Source organism: Gopherus flavomarginatus, chromosome 7 (assembly GCF_025201925.1).
Source record: "Gopherus flavomarginatus isolate rGopFla2 chromosome 7, rGopFla2.mat.asm, whole genome shotgun sequence".
NCBI lineage: Eukaryota > Metazoa > Chordata > Testudines > Testudinidae > Gopherus > Gopherus flavomarginatus.
In genome coordinates this window covers 44199726-44225390 of record NC_066623.1, presented here as the reverse complement: position 1 = coordinate 44225390, position 25665 = coordinate 44199726, and the positions used below count along the sequence as shown (strand labels likewise).

The 25665-nt window shown below is 48.7% G+C and overlaps 1 protein-coding gene and 1 non-coding gene across 2 annotated transcripts in view; both read left to right on the top strand.

The window, feature by feature from the left end:
• Positions 1-25665, top strand: part of LOC127055903 (zinc finger protein 707-like) — a 288200-nt gene that overhangs the window by 225639 nt on the left and 36896 nt on the right. The window lies entirely within an intron of this gene.
• On the top strand, positions 10858-10939 carry TRNAS-AGA (transfer RNA serine (anticodon AGA)). The gene has a single exon. It is a non-coding gene; the product is annotated as a tRNA-Ser (tRNA).

Below are 25665 nucleotides of genomic sequence, written 5' to 3'. Positions count from 1 at the left end.
TATAGTTGCCAAAAGTCTTTTTAGAAATAGTCCATACGTTATAGTCCAATTTCCTTATTCAGGGTGGCTCCAGTCAATGACTGGGGATCTCAATCCTTGTGGCTTAAGGTTTCCCCCTCTTGAAACCCAAAGCAGATCTGAGATGAAGAAGGATAGTGTCCCAGGGTTCTTAAACATTTCCAGCAGCCTTTCGGTCTCAGAAGACAATAGGCTTAACTCTCCTTCCAAGCATCCTGGCAATTAGTACAGAGTAATTTATTCATTAAACAGTTCAGATACAGGTTACCACAACCTTCAAAGAGACACATAGACAATAATACTATTTCACTCAAGTATCATCATTAATGTTAATATTCCTTTTTTGCTCTTTGAATTAAAACTGTAGCAATAGACAAGACTTGTTTGCCTACATCACAAGACCTGAGCAAACATCTCCCCTTCTACCTCTAACACTGCAGACTTGCATTTCAAAGCTCTGTTCATTCACATATCTTGCTAACCAGTTCTTAAGGTTCACCCATGGGTCAGATCAGTCGGTGAGGTGAGTTAATTAACTCTTTCTGTCCCTGTCACCTTTCAATGAGATATGATATTATACTTATAATGTCACGGTCGTGGTAAGTCGACTGCTGCAGCTCCCCGTAGACTCTGCCTGTGTCTCTTACCAAGCTGGAGTACAGCAGTCGACGGGAGAGCACTCGATGTGTTGCATCTACACTAGACGCGATATATCGACCCCCGCTGGATCGATCGCTGCCCACCGATTCGGCAGGTGGTATAGACATACCCCGAGTATCTGGTGATCAGAGCTGGACCCCGGAGGGGGACACATTGAAGGAACTCAGGAGCTAAGGTGCCTCTATTGTCAACTGTCAGGGCTGCTGTGGCTCAGAGGAGGGTGCTTGACTGCCTGGCAGGCTTAGGCGCCTCAAGCCTTGGAGGTGGGAGAAGTGAAGCGGTCATGGTGTGCTCAGGGTGCTCGTGCTTGGAGCAGGGGTGAGCTGGGGCGAGGGGGGGTGCCGCAGGGCAGAGCGGGGGAGTTGCCACAAGAGGGGAGCCTCAGGATGGAGGGGAGGAGCTGCCACGGGTGGGGCACCTCAGGGTGGGGGCGCAGGGGGGGAGGGTGCAAGGTGGAAGTTTCGCCTAGGGAGTGAAACATCCTTGCACCAGCCCTGCCCCATGCCCTGCCTGCAGCCAGCCCTTCACCCCCTGCCCTGCCCTGCCCGCAGCCATCCTCTATCTCCAAACAGCCCTGCACCTTCTGCCCTGCCCACACCAGTCCCATCCTCCCTGCCCTACTTGCAGCCAGCCCTGCAGCAAAGCCCCTGACAAACCCCCAGCCCTGTCTCCAGCCATCTCCTGCCACACCCCCCTGTGGCCCTGCCCAAAGTCAACCAGCCCCCACACACACTCAGCCTGCACCAGCCCTGCACCCCTTTTCTGCAGCCAGCCCTGCATCCCCTGCCCTGTCTCCAGCCAACCCAATGCACCCCCCTGCCTGAAGCCAGCCAGCCCCGCACCCCTTACCCTGCCTGCAGCCAGACCCTACCTCCAGCCAGCCCCATGTCCACCGGTGCCCTGCAGTACCCAGGGTAGTAACCCTGCACTTCTGCTTCAATGAGGGGGGCAGGGAGAAGCTGGGACCCACACATGTGCACACCCTAGGGTGACCAGACAGCAAGTGTGAAAAATCGGGACAGGGGGTGGGAGGTAATAGGATCCTAGATAAGAAAAAGACCCCAAAATTCGGACTGTCCCTATAAAATAAGGACATCTGGTCACCCAAGCACACCCCCAGGACTCCTGAGTTCCATTGCTGGGTTTCCTATTGGTTCCACTGCTGGTTCTTTTCCTTTTCCTGGGGGACTTTAGGCAAGTTGCTCCCCCCTCTAGGGCTCTGTCCCCAGCAGTGAAATGGGGATTTCATATTTTCCCGCTATTGGAAAGTGCTGGGAGAATCCCCCAGCAAAAGTTGCTCTGACAGTGCTAAGCAGCATCTGACCATTCAAGGTCAGAGCGCACTGCCCAGGAGGAGTGTTTGGCTCTGGGGTTTCACTTCAGCCCAGTGTAGAGAGAGGGGCCCAGCCATGGAGTTTGGCTCAAGAAGACCAAGTCTCCAATTTGTTAAGGACGTTTTGAATTTCAGTCCTGTGCTCCAAAGTGATTGGTGTCAGCTGCAAATTTTAGAGGCATGGTCTGCACTGCATTTTCCAAATAATTCATGAAAATATTGAATAGTACCAGACTCCAGACTGATGCCTGACAGACCCACTAGGTACACCCTCTCCATTGGACAGCCAAATATGGAGAAGGGCTCCTGGAGTCTGGGCTTTCAACCAGCTCTGCACCCACATTACACTGATTGCAGCTGGACTGCATTTCCCTCGTTTGCTTGTGAGAATGTCCTACAGGACAGTATCAAAAGCCTTAGTATCTGCAAGCTAGATCCCATCTACTGTTCACTCACCTACACCAGGCCCGGAACCCTGCCGAAGAAGGAATGAGGATTGGTTTGGAATGATTTGTTCTTGACAAATCCATGCTCACTCGTCCTAAGAACCAAATTATCCTGTAGGTGCTGCTGACAAACTGAGTGTTTAAGAATGTATTCCAGTATCTCTCCAGCTATGGCAGTCAGGCTAGCTAGTCTGTAAGTCCCAGGGGTCTCTTTGTTCCCCTTTGAAAGATAGGTCCTGTCTTGTTCATGGATGGGAAGATGTTCTTTTTCAGGGATCTCAGACGAGAACTGGGGCACAACACCTGGTTTGTTAAGGCCACAAAAACGGAGGCAGGAACCTCTTCTCTGCTGCTGGCAAAGAACCCCAGGTACCTAAAAGATAGGGATTCACATCCTTGAAAGGTCTTTAAAAAGGCAGTGGTTAAAAAGTTTGGCCCCGACCATTTCTTGTTTCCACAGACTAGACACTTTAGCAAACTTTAGAATTCCTTGGTGCAAAAACACCGTGAAACTCCCCTTTCTTCTTCACAGAGGGCTTCAACACCCCTTTTCTCACTCAGGCTCACAACTGCCCAGAATTCGAGAACTGTCCCTGTTCCTATTGGACAAATGGGAGGAGCCTGAGGTACAGAGAAGGGAGGTGACCTACCCAAGGGCCTACACAGCAAGGCGGTGGCAGAGCCAGAAAGAGAAGCCTCCAGTCAGACTCCTGTTCTAACAGACAACAGATCCCCCCAGAGGCAGGGATAGAGCTCAGGAATTGAGATGGTGGGAAAATTTCATTCCAACCATTTCTGTCCAAATATCCCATTCAGACTAAACCAGTTTGTTTCTCAGAATCATAACAAGTGAGATGGAAGTTCTTGGCAAAAAGATTTTGTTGCAAAACAAAAGCATCTCCTGTTTGTCACAGTGTGTTAAATTGTGTCATCACACACAAGGAGGAGACACTTAGATCTTGAAAATTAGATAAGATGCTTCAGTCTGAGCTAAGTCATTGCTGCTCTTAACAATTCCAAAATAAAAAAATACAAATAAAAAAGACTGTTTCAGCTAATCTATTATGTCATAATCTGCTCTGAGTAAACGTGATGGGACACCTCATATTATGCACTACTCTTAGTGACACTCTCCAATGGATCCCCATCCTCCACCCACCATGAGGTAGGTAAGAGTGGATCATTATTATCCCTACTTGAAAGAGGGAGAAGCTAAGGCTGAGAAAGGAGAACTGACTTGTCTTAGGTCACACAGCCAGGCAGTGGCAGAGTTGGGAATAGGACCCAAGAGCCCTGATTTTCAAACCAACCATCGGATCTTGAATTTCAGACATTGAATGACCTGAATAATGTGCTCTCAGATGAGCTCCAGACCAACAACAGTGCACAGTAATTATTCAGCAAGTATTTGAGGAGAACTGCAATGTTAGAGAGAATCATCAACTGCTCAGAGACACTTAATGCAGAGAAGCAACAAAATATGTCAAACATAGAACTGGTTCTGACTTATTTCCTTCTTCTTAAAATAGAACAACATGGACCTGAGTCTCCTCCCTGTCAATAACCCCCTGCTCAGCCAATCAGGATAGAGACTGAGGATGGGAGGCTGAGGATTCTTACCAGAGAGCCCAAAAGATGGCCCAGGTGACTGCTGGGGATCACTGCCCAAGCACTATTTCAGTCCCACATTTTTGGGTGGATCTCTCACAGTGGGAGCTGCAGAGCACTCCCCCAAAAAACACACACACACACAGAAGCACACCTCCTGGTGTTGAGAGGGGAATAGGAAAAAGGAGATAAGAAGCAAGAGAAGAAGAGAAAGGAGGGAAGGATGGATGGAGGAAAAGCTGAAACAAAAAGGACAACCCCTTATGTCCGCACTGATTCTAAGGGACAAAATCCCAGGTGCGCAATAAAATTCTGCCTCCTTAAGCTCGTGTTTTCCATGTCTAGAATTCAACTCTCACCAGATGGATCAGACTGAACATGTTTCAAACCTCCAGGAGGCAAGAGCCTTCTAAACCTTCTAAACAGGGACGGCTGTTTTCTAGTAAAATCACGACAAGGGAAGGAGAAAACTCGAAAGAGGTTCCTCCTGGTGCTCACATCTGTGAACACGAATACTTTATCAGTCCTCAAGGAGAGACCTGGAGAAGGAGACTTGCTGACGCAAAGCCACAGGGGTCTCTGAGGTTTCCCTGGCCCCTCGCCCCTGTCCTGCCTGGCTGATGTCAGCATCTCTCTGTGAGGTCACCACCTCCCCACCACCTTTGACCAATAGTCTGAGGTCCTGCAAAAGGCCTTTGTGATGTCACTGCCACACCCCTCCCTTGCTGTGCTAATGTCCTACCCCAGGCCAGGCACTTTGGAGGTTTGAGCTACTCCCTGTGGATCACCCCACTCAAGGAGTGTTCGTTCTAGGCAGTAAGCCGGCTAGACAGTAAAACATCAGATGCTGCTCCCAATGCTACGCTCCGTTTTTCAGAAATTAGTCGACTTTATGGCCAGAAGAAACCATTAGAGCATCTAATCATATAATCATAGAATATTAGGGTTGGAAGGGACCTCAGGAAGTCATCTAGTCCAATCCACTGCTCAAAGCAGGACCAATCCCCAACTAAATCATCCCAGCCAGGGCTTTGTCAAGCCTGCCCTTAAAAACCTCTAAGGAAGGAGATTCCACCACCTCCCTAGCCATCCCATTCCAGTGCTTCACCACCCTCCTAGTGAAAAAGTTTTTTCCTAATATCCAGCCTAAACCTCCCCCACTGCAACTTGAGACCCTTACTCCTTGTTCTCTCATCTGCTACCACTGAGAACAGTCTAGGTCCATCCTCTTTGGAACCCCCTTTCAGGTACTTAAAAGAAGCTATCAAATACCCCTTCAGTCTTCTCTTCTTCAGACTAAACAAGCCCAGTTCCCTTAGCCTTTCCTCATTAGTCATGCGCTTCAGACCCCTGATCATTTTTGTTGCCCTCTGCTGGACTGTTTCCAATTTTTCCACATCCTTCTTGTAGTGTCGGGCCCCAAACTGGACACAGTACACCAGATGAGGCTTCACCAATGCCGAATAGAGAGGAATGATCACATCCCTCGATCTGCTGGCAATGCCCCTACTTATACAGCCCAGAATGCCGTTAGCCTTCTTGGCAACAAGGGCACACTGTTGACTCATAGCCAGCTTCTCGTCTAGTGTAACCCCTAGGTCCTTTTCTGCAGAACTGCTTCCTAGCCATTTGGTCCCTAGTCTGTAACAGTGAATGGGATTCTTCCGTCCTAAGTGCAGGACTCAGCACTTGTCCTTGCTGAACCTCATCAGCTTTCTTTTGGCCCAGTTCTCTAATTTGTCTAGGTCCCTCTGTATCCTATCCCTACCCTCCAGTGTATCTACCACTCCTCCCAGTTTAGGGTCATCTGCAAACTTGTTGAGGGTGCAATCCACACCATCCTCCAGATCATCAATGAAGATATTGAACAAAACCAGCCCCAGGACCGACCCTTGGGGCACTGCGCTTGAAACTGGCTGCCAACTAGACATGGAGCCGTTGATCACTACCCATTGAGCCTGACGATCTAGCCAGCTTTCTATGCACCTTACAGTCCATTCATCCAGCCCACACTTCTTTAACTTGCTGGCAAGAGTACTATGGGAGACCGTATCAAAAGCTTTGCTAAAGTCAAGGAATAACACATGCACTGCTTTCCCCTCATCCACAGAGCCAGTTATCTCCTCATAGAAGGTAATTAGGTTAGTCAGGCATGACTTGCCCTTGGTGAATCCATGCTGACTGTTCCTGATCACTTTCCTCTCCCCTAAGTGCTTCAGAATTGATTCCTTGAGGACCTGCTCCATGATTTTTCCAGGGACTGAGGTGAGACTGACTGGTCTGTAGTTCCCTGGATCCTCCTTCTTCCCTTTTTATAGATGGGCACTACAGTAGCCTTTTTCCAGTCATCCGGGACCACCCCTGATCACCATGAGTTTTCAAAGATAATGGCCAATGGCTCTGCAATCACATCCGCCAACTCCTTTAGCACCCTCGGATGCAGCGCATCCGGCCCCATGGACATGTGCTCGTCTCCAGTTTTTCTAAATAGTCCCAAACCACTTCTTTCTCCACAGAGGGCTGGTCACCTTCTCCCCATGCTGTGCTGCCCAGTGCAGCAGTCTGGGAGCTGACCTTGTTTGTGAAGACAGAGGCAAAAAAAGCATTGAGTACATTAGCTTTTTCCACATCCTCTGTCCACTAAGTTACCTCCCTCATTCAGTAAGGGGCCCACACTTTCCTTGACTTTCTTCATGTTACTAACATACCTGAAGAAAGCCTTCTTGTTACTCTTAACATCTCTTGCTAGCTGCAACTCCGAGTGTGATTTGGCCTTCCTGATTTCACTCCTGGATGCCTGAGCAATATTTTTATACTCCTCCCTGGTCATTTGTCCAATCTTCCACTTCTTGGAAGCTTCTTTTTTGCGTTTAAGATCAGCAAGGATTTCACTGTTAAGCCAAGCTGGTCACCTGCCATATATACTATTCTTTCTACACATTGGGATGGTTTTTTCCTGCAACCTCAGTAAGGATTCTTTAATCCTTTAGAGGATTGGAACTGATTTCAGTGGAGTCACATGTTTGCTAGGTTTTCATGCATTTGCACAGGAAAATATTGAGTGTTTCCATTCATTTCAGGGATCCCTATTCAGTGGAACTCCTCAACATAATGGAAATGAAATTATTTTTGTTGAAGGAAGAAATTTATAAGGTGGCAAAGCGACTTGAACCAAGACCCCTTTGATTTTCAGTCAAATACTCTACTACTGAGTTACACCCCCATGGCTGCTGTGGAGGTAAATCGGTGATCTTAAAGATTTTGAAGGACAGGCCCTGCCTCAGAGATCTCCTGTACTCTTCCCAGACCACAGTGCTTTTAAAAATGGGGTTTGATTAAACTTATAGATATATGGAGACACCACAGCTTGCACACCCACCCACATAGCTTCCCCCAGTGACATAGCTACCACCTCTCGGGAGATGGATTAACTACACGGATGGGACAGCTCTCTCCCCTCTGCTTAGAGCATCTTCATTCTTTATGAATAGGTAGGAAAGAACCTCCTGAATGGACAGTCACCAATTTATCAAATATTGCTGGGTCTGCATTCAATATGGGTAACCGGTCATATTGGGCTGGATTAGTAGGAGCATTTCCAGCAGATCGAGAGAAGTGATTATTCCCCTCTATTCAGCACTGGTGAGGCCACATCTGGAGCATTGTGTCCAGTTTTTGCCCTCCCACTACAGAAACAAATTGGAGAGAGTCTAGGGGAGGGCAACAAAAATGATTAGGTGTCAGTGGACTTACGAGGAGAGGCTGAGGGCACGGTCACCCGGGGGGGGGCAAGTGGGGCAATTTACTCCAGGCCCTGCAGGGATCCCATGAGAATATAGTATTCTATAGTATTGCAACTTTTTTTTATGGAAGGGGCACCCAAAATTGTTTTGCCTCAGGCCCCCTGAATCCTCTGGGCAGTTCTGTCCACTCCACCTCCTTGACTCATTCTCCTCCCTCTGAAGCCCCACCTGTGCTCTGCTCTCACTCCCATTTGGCCACTTCCCACTCCTGCTCTTTCTCTTTGGCTGAGGCCTGCTGGTCCACCTTTTGCTTGCTCCTCTCCTCCCAGAAGGCCTCCTTGTGTCTCTCCACCCCCGCCCCCAAGGTCTGCCTGCTGCCCCCACCTCTCTGCCCTTCCCCTGAGACTCACCCTGCCCAGCACTCACACCTCTCTGCCTCTCCTGAGACCCACCTTGCCCAGCACTCACACCTCTCTATCCCCTCCCCTGACCTGCCCTGTCCACCACCCACACCTCTTAGCCTCACCCATAAGACTGGCCCTGCCCACCACTTGCACCTCTCTGCCCCTCACCTGAGACCCGCCCTGTCCACCTCTTTCCTTGGTCATCTCTTGTTATTCCTTGAAACATCAAGGATGGAATAAAAAGCTGAGTTTACTCCAGGGTGAGGAAGGAAAGGAACCACCAACCCCCTGGCAAAGCTCAGTGCCCCAGAGAAAATATGCCCCCTGCTATTGCAATCCCTGATGTGCTGGGGATATGATGGTAAAGGAACTGTCTGAATGATCAAGGCAGAAAATGGACAACAATCTACAGGAACGTCATTGACCACAAACACACTCTCCTCATAGACTCATAGACTCATAGGTCAGAAGGGACCAATATGATCATCTAGTCTGACCTCCTGCACAAGGCAGGCCACCGAACCCCACCCATCCAATTTTATAACAACCCCTAACCCAGGACTGAGTTATTGAAATCCTCAAAATTGGTTTGAAGACCTCAAGCTGCAGAGAATCCACCAGCAAGCGACCCATGCCCCACGCTGCAGGGGAAGGCGAAAAACCTCCAGGGCCCCTGCCAATCCGCCCTGGAGGAAAATTCCTTCCCGACCCCAAATATGGCGATCAGCAAAACCCTGAGCATGTGGGCAAGACTCACCAGCCAGCACCCAAGAAGGAATTCTCTGCAGTAACTCAGTTCCCATCCTATCCAACATCTCCCCGCAAACCACTGAGCAGACCTATCTGGTGGTAATCCAAGATCAATTGCCCAAATTAACGATCCTATCATAACATCCCCTCCATATACTTATCAAGCTTTGTCTTAAAGCCAGAAAAGTCTTTTGCCCCCACTACTTCCCTCGGAAGGCTGTTCCAGAACTTCACTCCCCTAATGGTTAGAAACCTTCATCTAATTTCAAGTCTAAACATCCTAATATCCAGTTTACACCCATTCGTCCCCGTGCCTACATTAGTACTAAACTTAAATAATTCCTCTCCCTCCCTAACGTTAACCCCCTTGATATATTTATATAGAGCAAGCATATCCCCCCGCAGCCTTCTTCTGGCCAGGCTAAACAAGCCAAGCTCTTTGAGTCTCCTTTCATAAGGCAATTTTTCCATTCCTCGGATCATCCTAGTAGCCCGTCTCTGAACCTGTTCCAGTTTGAATTCATCCTTCTTGAACATGGGACACCAGAACTGCACACAGTATTCCAGATGGGGTCTCACCAACGCCTTATATAACGGTACTAACACCTCCTTATCCTTGCTGGAAATACCCCACCTGATGCATCCCAAAATCGCATTTGCTTTTTTAACAGCCGTATCACATTGGCGACTCATAGTCATCCTGCTATCAACCAATACCCCAAGGTCCTTCTCCTCCTCTGTCGCTTCCAACTGATGCGCCCCCAACGTATATCTAAAATTCTTATTATTAATTCCTAAGTGCATGACCTTGCACTTTTCACTATTGTATTTCATCCTATTTCTATTACTCCAGTTTACAAGGTGATTCAGATCTTCCTGAATAGTATCCCTGTCCTTCTCCGTGTTAGCAATACCCCCCAGCTTGGTGTCATCCGCAAACATTATTAGCACATTCCCGCTCTTTGTGCCAAGGTCATTAATAAAAAGGTTAAATAAGATCGGTCCCAAAACTGATCCTTGAGGGACTCCACTAGTGACCTCCTTCCAGTCTGACAGTTCACCTTTCAATACGACCTGCTGGAGTCTCCCCTTTAACCAGTTCCTTATCCACCTTACAACTTTCATATTCATCCCCATCTTTTCCAATTTAACTAACAGTTCACCATGCGGAACCGTGTCAAACGCCTTACTGAAATCGAGGTAAATTATATCTACCGCATTTCCTTTATCTAAGTAATCCGTCACCTTCTCAAAGAAGGAGATCAGATTGGTTTGACACAATCTACCTTTAGTAAATCCGTGTTGCAATTCGTCCCAATTACCATTGACCTCTATGTCCTTAACTACTTTCTCCCTTAAAATTTTTTCCAAGACCTTACATACTACAGACGTCAAGCTAACAGGCCTATAATTACCAGGATCACTTTTATTCCCTTTCTTAAAAATAGGAACTACATTAGCAATCCTCCAGTCATACGGCACAACCCCCGAGTTTATCGACTGCTTAAAAATTCTCGCTAACGGGCTCGCAATTTCACTCGCCAGTTCCTTTAATATCCTCGGATGGAGATTGTCCGGGCCCTCCGACTTTGTCCCATTGAGCTGTTCACGTACGGCCTCTACCTCAGTTTCGGTAATATCCACTTCCATATCCACATTCCCGTTTATCATCCCTCCATCATCGCTAGACTCCTCACTAGTCTTATTAAAAACTGAGGCAAAGTACTTGTTTAGATGTTGGGCCATGCCCAGGAATTCTTGCAGTTCAGCCAGGGACACACTTACACAATGGCACAGCAGTGTGTGTGTTGTGGAAGCTGGTCTGAGGGAACAATTGGAATTGATCACTCAGTGAGCACAGAACTGGAGTGTAGTGAGAGACACATGTCAAGCAAGTAGTTGTGGCTGAGTGGTTAAGGTGATGGGCTAGAAATCCATTGGGGTCTCCCTGAACAGGTTCAAATCCTGCCAACTACGGAGGAAGTTGTGGTTCTTCAGTTTCAACAGAGCTGGGTCTTGTCTCACTCTCAAGCTATAGCTACACTATTGGGTAACGTGGCTTTAAAGTGTTTCAATTAAACAGCTGTTGCATGTCCACACTATGCCCCTTGTGTCACCAGAGCACATCCAGGCTAGACTCTTGGATGGCCACAGAGAGCAGTGCATTGTGGGTAGCTGTGCAACTGGCTGCGGGTGCTTTGGGAAGGGTTTGCAAAGCCTCATGGGCTGGTACAGCATCACATGATGCAGGTTTCTCTATCCCATTGTTCCATGGGAATCCTACTAGATTGCCATCTGCTTTTCAACTGCAATGTGCCTGGTGGGGTAGAGAGTGTGTTTGTGTGTGTGGGGAGAGGGATTGTGTGGGCACACTGTCTCTAAGTTCAGACAGCTGCTGCAAGCAACCAGTCCTGAGGCAGGGGGAAGGGGACAGCCCCAACATCAGCCACTGTTTCCCTCACTGGCTCAGCTCAGCACAGCAGCCTCTGTGACACACACACACTGCTGCCTGCTTAGCTCTGTGTCAGGGGTGCTGGAACAGGGGGTTAGAGGGCCATGGCCCCACCACTCTTTACTGGCTGTTAGGACAAATGATGGAGTGGGGGGAAGGGTGGAGTCTTGGGGGGAAAAGGCGTTCTGTGGGTGTGGCCTCGGGGGAGGGGTGGTGTGAATGTGGGTCCCTGGGGAAGGAGTGTCATGGGAGCACCACAGTTCAGACAACAGTGCCCCCCACACACTGTAAGGAAGCTCCCGTCGCCCCTGCTCTGTGTTCGTGGCGCGGGAGAGAGCAGCGTTCCACGGCAGTGATTTGCTCCCCAGGGCTCTGGCAGGGGGGCTCAGGCAGCGATTTAAAGGGCCCGGGCTCTGGCCTCTGCAGGGAGCCCTGGGTCCTTTAAATCACCAGCTTGGGGAAGCTGGGCCGGGCTAGCACAGCGTACCCGCTCTTGCCGGTACCCCATACCGGACCGGCCCGGCTTACTTTCACCTCTGGAAGGACCTCACCTGGATCAATAACTGGTTAAAAGCTAGGAAACAAAGGGTAGGACTAAATGGTCAGTTTTCAGGATGCAAACAGGTAACTAGTGGTGTCTGTACTGGGACTATTCAACATATTGATAAACGATCTGCTAAACAGCGAGGTGACAAATTTTGCAGATGATCCCAAACTACAGAGGATAGTTAAGTGCGAAGCAGCCTGTGAGGAGCTAAAAAGAGATTTCACAAAACTGGGTGAAAGGGCAACAAAATGACAGATGAAATTCAATGTTGATAAATGCAAGGTGATGCACATTGGCAAACACAATCTCAACTCTACATATAAAACGATGGGATGTAAAATAGCTATTGCAACTCAAGTGAGAGATCTTGGAGTCACTGTGGATAGTTCTCTGCAAACATCCACTCAATGTGCAGCGGCCGGCAAAAAGCAGGGAAGGTGTCCCTAGTCTCTGTTTGCTGGGAGCGGGTGACAGGGGATAGATCACTGGATGATTACCTGTTCTGTTCATTCCCTCTGGGGCACCTGGCTTTGGCCGCTATGGGAAGACAGGACACTGGGCAAAATGGACCCAGTCTGACCCAGTCTGGCTGCTCTTAAGTCCCTATGCTCCTTTCATACAGATGCCTGGGATTCTGCCTCACAATGTGTCCCTGAGGTCTCAGCCAAAATGCCCAGACTGGCAAACACTCTGGGCTCCTGAAGCCTCTGCCTCCCACCTAGTGCCTATGGCTCATGCCTGACCCTTGCTGCTGCTCCTTGCTGTAGAAGGTGAAAGGAGCAGAGGCAGAGCAGGAGCCTTCTGGGAACGCAGATCTGAGGCTTTGGGAGAGACACATTGTCTAAGACATCGGAGCGCTGTAAACCATGCAGCCACCCCCTCAATCAGGGCCTATTCCAGCCCTTAGTCTGGGCTACCACGATCCCTCCCGCAGAGCAGGGTGCCCACAGATTACAGCCTGAAAATAGGCATGTGACACTAATTCCTGTTCTCCCTGGCAGGGTCTGACCTAGACCAAGTGGCACCCTAGGCAAGACGTGTCTTCGGTGCCCCCCCCCATATGTTAAAATTTTAAGTATCTTATTTTTCATTGCATTTGTAGCTCAGTACATGATTTTGATGTACAATTTCGATGCATGATTTTCTCTGTCATATAAGATGCTAAATTTGCAGGCTAGGTTCTGTAAACCTGTATTTATTCATGCCATATATAAGCAAATAAAACAAATGCATTTTCTTTAAGCATATAGAAACTTTTTAATTTTAACGGTAACTGAAACGTACTAACATCTAGAAATGGAACTGTCACCAGCACAGGGCTGGCCAGGATTAAATAGTGTTACAGTAGGAGACAGCGTTAGGATGTTAACCCCAGGCCTTTAGTTGAAAGGTGGCTTCTCTCACCTTTCCCTCATGAACTGAAGCGCAGCATTAAAGAGATCCAAAGATTGGTCAATGGCATTTTCAAGTGCTAAAATAGCAAGCGATGTCACTCTCTCATTGGCCATCAGTGACTGAAGATGTGGTTTAATGAGCCAAAAAGAAACCTAGCAGCTGCTGAAGTAGTTCAGTTGGGAGCGTGCTAGACTAGCAGGCTATTCTATCCAGCTTTGTGCACAGGTGGGATGTTTTCTGAAAGGTGCAGCAGTTCCTTTAACTGCCACGAGTCCCTCATTTCAGGCTATGCAGCAGGAAAAGACAGCATGGGCTTCTGCACCGAGTTGGCCCACCTGACCTTTCATTCTTCTCTTGCTCTTTGTCAGCAAGGAGAAGAAAAAGAAGATCTCCCTCAAGCTGGAGTCACACGGGCGAGGTAAGGACGACTTTCTGAGTGCCGGCTCCAGTCCTCTGCTCTGCCAGCTGACCTATTGAAGGGCTGCCACCACTTTCTCTAGGTTTGTCCATCGGTCTGTGGCAGGGTGAGCAACAGCCAAGCAGATGGAGTTTTTGTAGTGTAGTGGTTATCACATTTGCCTAACACGCAAAAGGTCCCTGATTCAAATCCAGGCAGAAACATGCTGGTTTCCTTTTCCCAGATCCCCTTGCTGTTCAGGAAGGCGCTCCTCCTTCTGCCACTGGCCTGTCCCTGGGATAACTCCAACCCCTGCATGACAGAAGGTGCTGACAGCAGTGGAGAAAGCACCTTGGTGTCAGGCTGGAGAACCTAGAGGAGTTAGGCATGTTACCTTTCAGAGACTTGTGGCTTGGCCTCCTCTGCCCTTGGAGATTGGCAGGTGGACGCCGGCTCTTCCTGCTGGCCTTCTTTGCGTGACTTCCAAAAGGAGGAAGTGAGGCAGGAATGGGGCAAAAGAGGAAAGTCAAGCTGAGAAAGGCAGGGCAGAAACTAAGCACATCATTGTGGCTAAGTGGGGTTAGTAGAGCACCACCATTCATTCTGCAAAGCCTGGGGAGGTGTGGTTGGCTGCTGGCAGGCAGAATCCTGTGCCTGCCTCTTGGCTTCCCAGGGATGGCTACTTGGAGCCCAGGAGAAGAAGGGGGGTTCTGGGTCAAAGGAAAACAAGCAAAGCTGAGTCCAAGTGGAGAATGGCGGCTCCTTTATGGCCAACCTGGGGGCATGACTGATGGTTTTAGAGGTGGAGGCTGGGCTGACTGTGAGCAACTGGGATCCAGGAAACCCCCACCTGCCCTTCTGAGGGCCAAACCATGGAGGTGCGGTTGGCTGCTGGGAGATAGACCCCTGTGGCTGGCTGTTGGCATCCCAGGGATGGCTCCTTGCAGCCCAGGAGAAGCGGGGTTCTGGGGGGAAGGAAAATAAGCAATGACGAGGCTGAGTAGGCTCCTTTCTGGCCAAGATGGTGGGCTGTGGTGGCTCTGGGTGTTGCCTGTAAGCCATAAGTGGACTTGGTGCAGTGAAAACTGCTGCTCCATTCTGGCTGACCTGGGGGTGCCATGGACGACTTGGGAGTGGGGGCAGGGCCCTGGCTGTGAGCAAATGGGATCCAGGAAGCCCATCCTGCCTCTCCAGGGGCCGAGTCTTCTTCTCTCCTGCCATGGGGACCCTGGCCTCAAGCCTGCCCAGCATGTGCTGTAGCTCGAGCATTAAGCCTTCCTGTGTGGCCTGTGCTGGAGCTGACCCTGGGCCCCTGTGGGGCACTGTTGGGGGAAATCCCGACTGCCGGTCACTTTGGGAGCTGTGCTGCCCGAGGTAAGCACCCCCACTCCGACCACCTCCTGTACCCTTACCCCTGCCCCAGCACAGAGGCTCTCTGTGTCTTGAACAAGCACTGTCAAGGATTGGCCAAGAACTTCTGCTCTGTTTATGTGAAAGAGACACAAAAAAGGGAGCCCAGCGGACAAGTTTAATTCACAAGCACAAACTGGCTGGCCAAGCCAGGATCTCTCAGTTACTCAGAAGGCTCTTCAGCCAGCTCTTCCCAAAGACCAGTCTCTGGAGGCTTTTGTGACATGATGTACCTCAAAATAGCCCCCTGTAGCTCACATATTCATCATTCATATATGACTGATATGTCATACAAACAATTCCATGTCAGTTATCACATGAAAAGTCATGATCTGCTGAAATCGGTTACTCTGTCCAAATATGTATAGCATGAGGGTGTATGAAGTTATGCATTTTGCTGTATGGTTGTTACTGAAATATGCTATAATTTTGCTAGTGACCCCTGCCAAGGAGGGAGTTCAACAACCATGAATCAGCAGAGGAATTGTAATTAAGGGATTTCCAATTCAATGACAGATGCCCAAACACAACACTGTGGGGACTGCTCAAGTCTATGAGTCAGTTGCACAAGACCACACCAGGAGGATTCCCCAACCTAGTGACTCAGCAGAGCCCACCCGGACACGTCTGGGCAAGTGTCTTCTAGACACTTGAACTAAGGATATAAAATAGGAGACTGTGGCATCATGTTTTTGCCTTTGTCCTCCCCCACCTATGTTGGAAGCAGCAGGAATCCTGAGAAAATGAAGGGGGGAATTCTATGTATTAAGGAGGGTAACATCCAGTGGGGTGAGAAAAATGCTTGACCTAACTACTGCCTAGTGTAATAAGGTGTAAAGTTTAGATTTTGCTGTGGTCATACAGTGCTTAGTGCTCTGCGTTGTGGCCCCAAGAGCCATGGATGCAAGTTGAGTTACGATGACCTTTTCCTTGTCTCCACATTTCTTAGGTGCCTCCTTCCAACACTGCTCAGAAAAAACGACCGGTTTCTTTTGGACGTATTTGCATTGCAAGGCAGAGGCAGTCTTCTCTGTTTCCTCAGAAGATTGACCAAAAGATGGGAAGAGCAGACACATTTGGCAAGGCACCACTGGGTGCTGCATCTCTAACCTCCACTTTACCTGGCAGGTGAGTCAGCCAGCTTAGCCACGGTGCCACTCTCTGGGACTTTTCTCCCAACTGCTCCATTTTTTATCAGTGATTATCTAAAGGAAGGTGACATGACATCTGCGTGTGGACATCCCCAGTGAATCACAAGGACGTGTGGCGCAGGCTCTCACGTTGCAGCTATTGCAGTCAAAGCAACCACCATGCTAATGCCAGTCACAGCAGCCTTTTCATCAACTCCAGGCTTGTGATTTGATTCTTTCCAATGCTTCTCTACAAAAAAGCCTTTTCCTTAGCAAGCAATGACTTGGCTACCAAGGGAGGTCTCTTCTGTTTCCTAGGAAGACACAGGAAAATGTGAGCAGAGGAGACAAAAGCCATACACGAAGGCAATACTGGGAGTTGAACCCAGGATCTCCTATTTAGGAGGTAGGCGCTTTAGCCAGCTAAGCCATGGTCCCTGCCTCAAGAAAGTGTTTGCAACTGTTCCATTTGATGGCCCAGGACAACACCTGCAAATTCTAAAGTACAGACATTCCACATTTCCCTCAAGACCTGCAGACCTTGAGGTGTCTGGCTCTCCGTGCACAGAAAGCCACAGCTGAGATGACAGAGGGCTTCTAACATGTGCTTCTCCCACCAGCCACTGTGATCATATAGCGGTTAGTGATCTGTGTTTCAGTCGCAGCAACCTCGGCTCAGTTCTCAGTCATGGTAACCTTTCCACCAGCTCTAAACTTCTCATTTGCCATTTTCCAAGTGTGGGGAGGTGTCTGCCCCCAACCAAGCAGGAGAAAGATTAAGGCAGCCTTGCAGAGGCTGCGCAGAACCCGGCCTATCAGGAAAGGGCTTATTGGGAGAGCCAATCAGGAGAAGGCTTGCTGGAGCAGCCCATATATAAAGGGCTGCTCAGCACAGCAAGAGTTAGTCACTGCTTGGAGTTTGAGGAGGGAGGTTTGGCTGGGGCTGGGGCTGGGGCTGGGGCTGGGGCTGGGGAAGGGGAAGGGGAAGGGGAAGGGTGGGCGGGCGGGCACCATGATCAGAGTAGTGCTGGGTGGGTAAGGGGAGCATGAGTGACCTTCTGGCCGAATTCTGCCAGACTGAGGCCCTAATACAAAGGCGGAGGAAGGTGCTGGGGCTGTGGGGAAGTGGTCCAGGGAAACAGATGCAGGGTTGGACGTTCACGACTTTTGCCTCCGTAGTGGCTGACACGGGTGGCTACACCCTGGACTGCAGCCAGCGACTGAGGCAAGTGTCCGGGTAGAGAACAGCTGCCCCCGGGAATGGGGGAGAGAACTGAGTGGGGCACAGCCAGAGGGCTGTGTCCATAAGAGGACACTGAAGTCCTGAGAGCACCATGGGTCCTAATGATAAAACAGATGCAGCCAGATGCCACTAGATGAAGGCGCACCGGTGAACCAGAACTTATTACCAGGATGGCCAGCAAGAGGCACCACAGCAATGAGGCATGCCCCATGGCACCAAGACTTAGCCGCAAGGAAGGCTCTCTCTGTCTTGAACAGGCACTTAGAAGGATTCTGCTGACAGGTCTTTTCTTTTTTTGAAAAGAGATACAAAAAAGGAGCCAACAGACACACTAGGTTCAGCAAGGAAGAACTGGCAGGCCAAGCCAGTCTCTCCTGGTTAGTAGGAAGGCTCTTCAGCCAGCTCTTCTCAAAGATCACTATCTAGAGACCTTTTAACAGCCACTGCAGATGCTGACCACAAAACAGGCAAAGAGATGCCAAAATAGAGTTCTCCACTGCCTGCAGCCATCACGCTACCAGGAGTTCTGTGCACAGAGAGGCCCCTGCTGGGGGGAAGAGGCCTTGTTAGAGACTCTTCTGACACCAGCCGTTCTCAAATAGTGTTTAGTGTTCTGTGTTGTGACTTCAGCATCCACAGATGCCAGTCCAGTTGGGGGACATTTTTCCTGTCTCCACATTTGTCTAGTGCCTCCTTTCAACACTTGTCACCAAAAAGACCTGTTTCTTTTGCAAGCAATGTACAGCTAGGCAAAGGCAGTCTTCTCCATTTCCTCAAAAGATCACCAAGCTGTGAGGAGAGGACACACATTCAGCCAGGCTGGATCCTGAATCTTCTCTTTATTCAGCAGGTGTCCGAGAAAGACAGAAATCTACACCATGTAGAGGTCAAAAATAGGAGTTTATTACACACAGTGCTGGCGGAGTGTCACCTTGCTTATTAGGCTCAGAGACATTGTTAATTAATTAATTACAATAGAATATATAGATTTTTCACAAGCAGGGGAAAGTGACGGGGTAGGCAGTTCCACACCCCGGGATAGGTTTTGCAGCAAGACAAGATAAGCACATTAGCCAATAGTTAACAGATTACATAATGTCTCCACCCATGGTCTCAAGTTAGCAAGTTAACATTTCATTAATACTTTGATAAAATGTTGTTAGTATAAAATATCTATGTTGAATTCTGATTTGGGGTCCATAGGAATGGAGCAACTCCTTTGATTGTCCAACAGGTACATTCCTAGGGGTTAAAGCAAAGAAACAGTGAAAGTATATGGCAATAAAGATTTTCTGTGTGTCTAAAGGCAGGCATTGGTCCCTGGGAAGGGACGTGGAAGGATGATATATCTTATACTGACATGTGACAACTTTTCATAAACTCAAGACTGGATCTCTGGGAAGAACGTCTCCCTACAGAAGAAACAAACACAATAGGAACAGGGATTCTTTGTTCAATCTGCATCACTGAATAAGACACAATTCTTTAGTTCTTAGCTCCAACACCTGGCAATTTGCTGACCAGGCCTATCTTAGCAAGCAAGGCTTTCTGTTTACCCCAGCTTTCTCTTAGCTTATCACTATTTGCTAGGCCTCTGGTCCTTGACCATACTCTGGACTTTGAGTCTGGAAAAGAGCTGGCACAATCCATGCACCAGGTTGCTACATAAAGAGCAAATAGATTTTTAATCCTTCACATGAAGTAATGGCAAAGCTCTTGGTTCAGGCCTGTAGCAGCTATGGAATAAACTGCAGGTTCAAATCAAGTCTCTGGAGTCCATCCACAACTGGGATGGGGCATTCAGTCCTTTGTACAGAGCTGAAGCTTGTTTGTAGCAAAGTCCCTCCAGAGGTATGAAGCAGGACTGAAGACAAGATGGAGATGAGGCATCAGCCTTTTATAGTCTCTTGCCACGTGGTCTTTGCTTTCTTTGTCCCAAAGACACTCTATCCAGCACGTGGCATAGAAAAACCTTTGAGTTCTGTCCACAGGCAGGTCCCTGCATATCTTAATGAGTCACAAGGTGTATCTGCCTTCTCTCAATGGGTCAATTGTATAACTGATGGTCCTTAGTGGGCCATCAAGCAGGCTAGGCAGAACTGACACCAACTTGTCTGGAGTGTTCCCCAGAAGCAGAGCACGAGTTTGAAATATGGACAGCATAGAACCAATATTCATAACGTCAACTACAAAAATGATACACATCTAGAGATAGCATCATTATAATCAGTCAATCAGAACCTCTTCACAGACCCCTTACGTGGCAACTTTTCTATAATATTGGCTGCAAATATAGAACAGTGGTCGCAATGGTGATCTATACAGTTACAGATTAAGTCATTAATGTCACAGGAGGTGACATGGTATCAGTGAGACTGATATTGGAATGCTGCCTCCAGTTCTGGTGTCCTCGGTTGAAAAAGATGATGTGAAATTGGAGCTGGGGCAGCAAAAAGCCACTAAATGTTCTGAGGGCTGGAGAAAAATGCCTTCTAGTAAGCTATTGAAAGAGCTCAGTCTGTTTAGCTTATCAAAAGAAGATTGAAAGGTGACTTCACTGAAGTGTTGAAGGGCCTTAATGGAGAGAAAATATTGGGTGTTAGAGGGCTTTTTAATTGTGCAGAGAAAGGCATAACAAGACCCAACGGCTGGAAGGTAAAAAGAGACAAATTCATATTACAACTAAGGCACAAATATTCAACAGCGAGGATGATTCACCACAGGAACAGGCTACCAAGGAAAGTGGTGGATTTGCCATCTCCTGATGTCATTTAATGAAGACTAGATGCCTTTCTGGAATGTGTTTGCCTCCAAAGTAGCTCTTTTGTCATACAGGAGGCCTGCGATATGCAGGGGGTCAGATTAGAAGCTCTAATGGTCTCTTCTGGCCATAAAGTCGACTAATTTCTGAAAAACTGAGTGTAGCATTGGCAGCAGCGTCTGATATTCTCCTGTCTAGCCGGCTTGCTTCCTAGAACGAACGCTCCTTGAGTGGGATGATCCACAGGGAGTAGCTTAAACCTGCAAAGAGCCTGGCCAGGGGCAGGACATTAACACAGCAAGCGAGGGGTGTGGCAGTGACATCACAAAGGCCTTTTTCAGCACCTCAGACTATCGGACAAAGGTAGTGGGGAGGTGGTGACCTCACAGAGAGATGCTGACATCAGCCAGGCAGGACAGGGGCGAGGGGCCAGGGAAACCTCAGAGACCCCTGTGGCTTTGCGTCAGCAAGTCTCCTTCTCCAGGTCTCTCCTTGAGGACTGATAAAGTATTCGTGTTCACAGATGTGAGCACCAGGAGGAACCTCTTTCGAGTTTTTTCCTTCCCTTGTAGTGATTTTACTAGAAAACAGCCGTCCCTGTTTAGAAGGTAAGAGCCTCCTGGAGGTTTGAAACCTGTTCAGTCTGATCCATCTGGTGAGAGTTGAATTCTAGACATGGAAAACACGAGCTTAAGGAGGCAGTATTTTATTGCGCACCTGGGATTTTGTCCCTTAGAATCAGTGCGGACATAAGGGTTTGTCCTTTTCGTTTCAGCTTTTCCTCCATCCATCCTTCCCTCCTTTCTCTTCTTCTCTTCCTTCTTATCTCCTTTTTCCTATTCTGCTCCCAACACCAGGGTGTGTGTGTGTGTGTGTGTGTGTGTGTGTGTGTTGCAGGGGAGTGCTCTGCAGCTCCCACTGTGAGAGATCCACCCAAAAATGTGGGACTGAAATAGTGCTTGGGCAGTGATCCCCAGCAGTCACCTGGGCCATCTTTTGGGCTCTCTGGTAAGAATCCTCAGCCTTCCATCCTCAGTCTCTATCCTGATTGGCTGAGCAGGGGGTTATTGACAGGGAGGAGACTCAGGTCCATGTTGTTCTCTTTTAAGAAGAAGGAAATAAGTCAGAACCAGTTCTATGTTTGACATATTTTGTTGCTTCTCTGCATTAACTGTCTCTGAGCAGTTGATGATTCTCTCTAACATTGCAGTTCTCCTCAAATACTTGCTGAATAATTACTGTGGACTGTTGTTGGTCTGGAGCTCATCTGAGAGCACATTATACAGGTCATTCAATGTCTGAAATTCAAGATCCGATGGTTGGTTTGAAAATCAGGGCTCTTGGGTCCTATTCCCAACTCTGCCACTGCCTGGCTGTGTGACCTAAGACAAGTCAGTTCTCCTTTCTCAGCCTTAGCTTCTCCCTCTTTCAAGTAGGGATAATAATGATCCACTCTTACCTACCTCATGGTGGGTGGAGGATGGGGATCCATTGGAGAGTGTCACTAAGAGTAGTGCATAATATGAGGTGTCCCATCACGTTTACTCAGAGCAGATTATGACATAATAGATTAGCTGAAACAGTCTTTTTTATTTTAATTTTTTATTTTGGAATTGTTAAGAGCAGCAATGACTTAGCTCAGACTGAAGCATCTTAACTAATTTTCAAGATCTAAGTGTCTCCTCCTTGTGTGTGATGACACAATTTAACACATTGTAACAAACAGGAGATGCTTTTGCTTTGCAACAAAATCGTTTTGCAAAGAACTTCCATCTCACTTGTTATGATTCTGAGAAACAAACTGGTTTAGTCTGAATGGGATATTTGGACAGAAACGGTTGGAATGAAATTTTCCCACCATCTCAATTCCTGAGCTCTATCCCTGCCTCTGGGAGGATTTGTTGTCTGTTAGAACAGGAGTCTGACTGGCGGCTTCTCTTTCTGGCTCTGCCACCGCCTTGCTGTGTAGGCCCTTGGGTAGGTCACCTCCCTTCTCTGTACCTCAGGCTCCTCCCATTTGTCCAATGGGAACAGGGACAGTTCTCGAATTCTGGGCAGTTGTGAGCCTGAGTGAGAAAAGGGGTGTTGAAGCCCTCTGTGAAGAAGAAAGGGGAGTTTCACGGTGTTTTTGCACCAAGGAATTCTAAAGTTTGCTAAAGTGTCTAGTCTGTGGAAACAAGAAATGGTCGGGGCCAAACTTTTTAACCACTGCCTTTTTAAAGACCTTTCAAGGATGTGAATCCCTATCTTTTAGGTACCTGGGGTTCTTTGCCAGCAGGAGAGAAGAGGTTCCTGCCTCCGTTTTTGTGGCCTTAGCAAGCCAGGTGTTGTGCCCCAGTTCTCGTCTGAGATCCCTGAAAAAGAACATCTTCCCATCCATGAACAAGACAGGACCTATCTTTCAAAGGGGAACAAAGAGACCCCTGGGACTTACAGACTAGCTAGCCTGACTGCCATAGCTGGAGAGATACTGGAATACATTCTTAAACACTCAGTTTGTCAGCAGCACCTACAGGATAATTTGGTTCTTAGGACGAGTGAGCATGGATTTGTCAAGAACAAATCATTCCAAACCAATCCTCATTCCTTCTTCAGCAGGGTTCCGGGCCTGGTGTAGATGGGTAAACAGTAGATGGGATCTAGCTTGCAGATACTAAGGCTTCTGACACTGTCCTGAAGGACATTCTCACAAGCAAACGAGGGAAATGCAGTCCAGCTGCAATCAGTGTAATGTGAGTGCAGAGCTGGTTGAAAGCCCAGACTCCAGGAGCCCTTCTCCATATTTGGCTGTCCAATGGAGAGGGTGTACCTAGTGGGTCTGGCAGGCATCAGTCCGGAGTCCAGTACTATTCAATATTTTCATGAATGATTTGGAAAATGCAGTGCAGACCATGCTTCTAAAATTTGCAACTGACACCAATCACTTTGGAGCACAGGATTGAAATTCAAAACGTCCTTAACAAATTGGAGACTTGGTCTTCTTGAGCCAAACTCCATGGCTGGGCCCCTCTCTCTACACTGGGCTGAAGTGAAACCCCAGAGCCAAACACTCCTCCTAGGCAGTGCGCTCTGACCTTGAATGGTCAGATGCTGCTTAGCACTGTCAGAGCAACTTTTGCTGGGAGATTCTCCCAGCACTTTCCAATAGCGGGAAAGTATGAAATCCCCATTTCACTGCTGGGGACAGAGCCCTAGAGGGGAGAGCAACTTGCCCAAAGTCCCCCAGGAAAAGGAAAAGAACCAGCAGTGGAACCAATAGGAAACCTAGCAATGGAACTCAGGAGTCCTGGGGGTGTGCTAGGGTGACCAGATGTCCTTATTTTATAGGGACAGTCCGAATTTTGGGGTCTTTTTCTTATCTAGGATCCTATTACCTCCCACCCACTGTCCCGATTTTTCACACTTGCTGTCTGGTCACCCTAGGATGTGCACATGTGTGGGTAGCAGATTCTCCCTGCCCCCCTCATTGAAGCAGAAGTGCAGGGTTACTGCCCTGGGTACTGCAGGGCACCGGTGGACATGGGGCCGGCTGGAGGTAGGGTCTGGCTGCAGGCAGGGTAAGGGGTGCGGGGCTGGCTTGCTTCAGGCAGGGGGGTGCATTGGGTTGGCTGGAGACAGGGCAGGGGATGCAGGGCTGGCTGCAGACAGGGGGTGCAGGGCTGGTGCAGGCTGAGTGTGTGTGGGGGCTGGTTGTCTTTGGGCAGGGCCACAGGGGGGTGTGGCAGGAGATGGCTGGAGACAGGGCTGGGGGTTTGTCAGGGGCTTTACTGCAGGGCTGTCTGCAAGTAGGGCAGGGAGGATGCGGCTGGTGTGGGCAGGGCAGAATGTGCAGGGCTGTCTGGAGACAGAGGATGTCTGCGGGCAGGGCAGGGCAGGGGGTGCAGGGCTGGCTGCAGGCAGGGCATGGGGCAGGTGTGGTGCAAGGATGTTTCACTCCCTAGGCGAAACTTCCACCTTGCACCCTCCCCCCCTGCGCCCCCACCCTGAGGTGCCCCACCCGTGGCAGCTCCTCCCCTCCACCCTGAGGCTCCCCTCTTGTGGCAACTCCCCCGCTCTGCCCTGCGGCACCCCCCCTCGCCCCAGCTCACCCCTGCTCCAAGCACGAGCACCCTGAACACACCATGGCCGCTTCACTTCTTCTGCCTCCCAGGCTTGTGGCGCCTAATCCTGCCAGGCAGTCAAGCACCCTCCTCTGAGCCACAGCAGCCCTGACAGTTGACAATAGAGGCACCTTAGCTCCTGAGTTCCTTCAATGTGTCCCCCTCCGGGGTCCAGCTCCGATCACCAGATACTCGGGGTATGTCTATACCACCTGCCGAATCAGTGGGCAGCGATCGATCCAGCGGGGGTCGATATATCGCGTCTAGTGTAGATGCAACACATCGAGTGCTCTCCCCTCGACTGCTGTACTCCAGCTCGGTAAGAGACACAGGCAGAGTCTACGGGGAGCTGCAGCAGTCGACTCACCGTGACTGTGACATTATAAGTATAATATAATATCTCATTGAAAGGTGACAGGGCCAGAAAGAGTTAATTAACTCACCTCACCGACTGATCTGACCCATGGGTGAGCCTTAAGAACTGGTTAGCAAGATATGTGAATGAACAGAGCTTTGAAATGCAAGTCTGCATTGTTAGAGGTAGAAGGGGAGATGTTTGCTCAGGTCTTGTGATGTAGGCAAACAAGTCTTGTCTATTGCTACAGTTTTAATTCAAAGAGCAAAAAAGGAATATTAACATTAATGATGATACTTGAGTGAAATAGTATTATTGTCTATGTGTCTCTTTGAAGGTTGTGGTAACCTGTATCTGAACTGTTTAATGAATAAATTACTCTGTACTAATTGCCAGGATGCTTGGAAGGAGAGTTAAGCCTATTGTCTTCTGAGACCGAAAGGCTGCTGGAAATGTATAAGAACCCTGGGACACGATCCTTCTTCATCTCAGATCTGCTTTGGGTTTCAAGAGGGGGAAACCTTAAGCCACAAGGATTGAGATCCCCAGTCATTGGCTGGAGCCACCCTGAATATGGACATTGGACTATAACGTATGGACTATTTCTAAAAAGACTTTTGGCAACTACAAACTCACCTCTACTATGTATCTGAACCTCAAGAATTGAATTCAAGTCTATATGTCTATTGATCTTTTAACCAACACTCTCTCTCTTTTCTTTTCTAATACATTTTAGCTTAGTTAATAAGAATTGCCTATAGCATGTATTTTAGGTAAGATATAAGTTATAATTGAACCTGGGTATGTAGCTGATCCTTTGGGATCAGAAGAATCTTTTCTTTAACATGATGAAGTAAGATTTTCAGGAATCATCATCATATCTGACAGGTGTGTCTGGACGGAGGCCTGAGGC